This window comes from Stegastes partitus, unplaced genomic scaffold (genome assembly GCF_000690725.1).
Source record: "Stegastes partitus isolate 25-593 unplaced genomic scaffold, Stegastes_partitus-1.0.2 Scaffold1174, whole genome shotgun sequence".
NCBI classification, from domain to species: domain Eukaryota; kingdom Metazoa; phylum Chordata; class Actinopteri; family Pomacentridae; genus Stegastes; species Stegastes partitus.
The window spans coordinates 227183-231382 of NW_007578905.1; the positions used below are offsets into that span (position 1 = coordinate 227183).

Sequence of the window (4200 nt, forward strand, 5' to 3'; positions counted from 1 at the left end):
GACACTGTGGTAGACAGCAGTGTGAATGTTGTACTGAGCAGGTTGTTGTGTTTGTGTGAAGGTGTGGCTCTGCTATGGATCAGTGTGAGGACAGAGAGGAGGGAGTCCCTCCCTCTGAAACCACTCTGTGGGGGGAACATGAAAACCAGAGCAAAGCTCAGAGGTGAGATGAACATCTCTAACTGTCCATGACTCTTCTCCATGTCAGAGCTCAGCACTCACATCACTGACCTTCATTATTCACATTCAAAGCTCTGTGTGTGTTGTGTTGAAGAACAAAACAGCAGAACAGACCTGCTGGACCTGAACCTGAACCTGAACCTGGGTGTGATGTCAGCCAACTTTCTGTGAAAAATCTCAAACAGCTTTATGAATCTTTTGGACGTCAGTCTGCTGATCAAAGAACGTAATTTTTTAAAATCTTCTGTTGTAGAACGAGTAAAGCATATGTGTTTGTTTGTATAATTCATTTGATCACATTTTGATTAAAGCTATTGTAAAAACACACTTGACCTTCATTTTCATTGATAAGGATTCTTGGGCAGAGACCAGCCTCTCCTGAACCCAGCTGTGTGTCCATGAAGAGTGACCACTCAATGGATCAACCTGTTGTCTTCAAAGACAGAAGTCATTCAACTGATAAAAGGTAAGAAGACAATCCTGACAATCTGCAGTGGGGACTAGCCCCTGACAGCAGCCATCAGACCAGCGGCCTGTACCACGAAGTGAGATCAACATACCCAGGATATGTTTCAGAGATCCGGCTTGACTAACCCTAACAATCGCACTCAGGATAACCGGTACTACGACGGTGGTTATCAACTCGATAAGTCAACCCAGGGTTGTCTGATCTGAGTGTGAGCGCGTGCACATAAAATGGGCGGAGTTATCGGCATCTGACCAATCAGGACTATGGACAAGTCTGGCTGCAGAGCGGCTCACTTTACCGCCAAGGAGCAGAATATAATCTTTACAAATTATGAAGAATATAAAAAACATCACTGGAGCAAAAAGCTGCACCGTTGCAGCGGCCAAAGCCAGGAAGGAATGCTGGCAGAAAACTGTTGCCTGTGTGAATGCATCAGTTCATTAGTTTATAATAAAATATGATCACTGTTCCATCATGAAGGCACGTATCAGACAATAAGCACATCTGAGGATTCATTTTACCTAATTTGCTGCCTAATGTATATATTTGTGGCATATCTGACATTTTTTTATATTCAGTTGCAACGCTGGAAGTGTAAAAAGGACGTGGGAACAAATGAAGAACAAACATAAACATAATTCAAAGCAGTGAAGCTTATTAACGTATCCTACAAATACAAGCTTTAATGCTAAAGTCAGTTCACTGTTGTGGGGTTGATATTGGTATGGAAAAAAAATATGAAATACCTGTGACATTGCCTGTAGCCAATGTGAAAAAAATATGAATGAAGGAAGACAGGAGCTCATAGAGATCCTCGTCAGGGTGCCCTAATGGGTTTTGCTGGTCCTTAAAAGCCCTTGCACTCCTCAGTGATCCCTCACAATTTACGCTCTAATGTGCAGCGGGTCTTCAATAAATGCCGGTGATGCCATTTTGTTGAGAACTGCTTTGTTTTCTACTCCTTCTGAAGTTTTATGGGAGAGAACTGATTTTCAGTGGGTGGTGTTTTTATACCCAGTGATCTCGATCTCCAACATAACCTGCTGCAGAGCAGGTTAGCCGTTCAACATAAGTTACCATGGTGATGTACCCCGATAAGAAGTGAACCACCGTCATAGGACCGAAAACCCAGGATTTAACCTGAAGTTACCTCGCTAACCCCAAATCCTGCTTCGTAGTACAGGTCCCGGGACCTCAGGGTGTTGGGGGATATAGAGCAACATGTCTGATTCATGGCAGCTCCAACTGCAGCCTCACGTCTTGGAGCCTGATATCACAGGACTGCTTCAGGGGGGTCATATATAGATATATACTAGCTTACTGATGACACTCGCCTTAAATCAGTTTTGTGTGCTTATCAGCATCTATCAGACACCAGACTCTTCTGGACCCAGCCGCGTTTTCATGACCCCCTCCATGTCGTGACCTACTGTCTTTAAAGAGAGACGTCACTCCATTGAGGAAATATGAAAACAGAATAAGCAAGCAAACGCATTGCTTTCTCAAACACAAGGATTTGATTAAAACACATCTCCTCTCAGAGTCTATAACTTGTGATGAAAAAAAACTTCTAAATGCTCAGAGATTATGTGAATAGTGCTGATTATCTCGTAACAACACTGGAAGACGAGATTTGGATTTACTAAACTGTTAGCTCTGTAGTGAGCATGTTAAAATGGCATGGCAAAATGAAAATGTAATTTTCACTTTTTCTATTAGGGTCCACAAGCAGAGAGCAGTCTCTCCTAAACCTAGGACTGTTTCCATGAAGAGTGACAACTCCATGTATGGACCTACTGTCTTCAAAGAGAGACCCCACTACACTGATGAAGTGTAAGAACAGACAACTCGAGCAAATGCATTAGAGACGATGTGAACAATCCTGATTATCTTTTAACAATACTGCAAGGTGGGATTTGGATTTATTAGACGGTAAACAAACTGCTCTTGTAGTGAGCATGTTGGATATACAGCCAGTATATAGACCAGGAACCAGCTACAGGATGTTGGAGGATATAATGGAACATGTCTGATCCATGGAAACTCCACCTCTACTCTAATATCTTTGAGCCTGATACCTCAGGGCCCCTTTAGAGGTCTGGTAGAGTTCAGGACTCTGAAGTTGTCTTGGTGGCACCAGAAGGACCAACAGTGCATTGGGGAGGGGGTTGTTTTAACTTCTCTGTGTACAGTCTACAAAAATATCACAAAAGTACATGATGTACACTTGTGTACTGATGACTTTCTCTTAAGCTTAAAATGATCATTTTTGTGTTTCTATCAGGATCTATCAGACACCAGACTCTCCTGAACTCAGTGACGTTTCCATGACGAGCAACTACCCCATATATGAAAATATTGTCTTCAAAGACAGACATAGTTCTTCTGATGAAAGGTAAGGCTTTGATACTCAAACAGAGGAAATTCTTTCACAAACACAGAGATCTTATTAATATTAAAAGCTGACATCATAATTTCACTGAGTGAGCAGAAGGATCTCCCCTAAGCTTACAAGTGCTGGTTACAGTTCAAACCGAAACATTTGTCTGTGTGAACAGGGTTTACATTGCACATTGTAGGCTTTATGCACGTGCCAACTTTCACATAAACACATTTGTTTTGTTCAGAAGTTTTATTTCTATACATACAGAGTAGATGTCGAAAACACAATGAAAATTTTATTGTCGAGTTATTTGGGTCATGAACTTCAATTGTCTGCCTACACTCGACTCGGCATTGAAGACCACAGAGGACGCTGGTCAACTTCACTCACTTTCCTTTATTTTTTATTTCATCTTTTCAGAAAGGAATCAGGCTGAGTGTTCAATAGTCGATAACCTTAAAATAAAATTTAAAAAAACACAAACCCATGTTAATTAATTAATCCATCAACAATCATTTAACATCCCAACACACCATAACTCAAATTAGCAATTACAATTTTATCCTTTGAATACATTTGAAACTGTCTCAACCTACCAGTGGCGTCTCTGCGGTCATCAGTACAATAAAGAACAAAGAAAACACACCTGCCCAGGACCCACTAATGAAGCCTTCTTCTCTCTTCAGGCCTGAGCTGACCCATCTATCCACTCAAAATGGCAGCACTTCCCCACTTGCTGCTCGTGAAATAAGGAACTATAGGTGAAATATTAAATAAACAAATAAATACATATACACAGAGCGCCATAACCTAATTCATAACTTAACATTTATTATGATGCTTCTCCACAGACTAGAAAAGTAGCATTCAAGCAGTGCAACATTATAATAAAATGAATGCTAACTACAAAACACTACTGTAAGTGGAATGAAATTTGTTTATTAAAAACTGCATTATTTTATGTTCTTTTATGTTCTTGTTTTCTTCATTCAGTTTTCTCGTACAACAAACTGAAAAATACAAATACAATCTTGAACTCACTTTAATTTAAATACTAAATGAAGTAAATGGACAAAGTAATTGATGCTACAGAAGATTCTATGCACATAAATGCACAAAACTCTTTCTCTCTTTGGAAATGTTAAGATGGATCCTGCTGCTGTTAGAT

The 4200-nt window shown here is 40.2% G+C and overlaps 1 protein-coding gene across 1 annotated transcript in view; it reads left to right on the forward strand.

Annotated features, from left to right (window-relative positions):
• LOC103368570 (uncharacterized) overlaps nucleotides 1-4200 on the forward strand; it is a gene marked incomplete at its 3' end in the record, with an annotated part of 91528 nt that overhangs the window by 64866 nt on the left and 22462 nt on the right. The window lies entirely within an intron of this gene.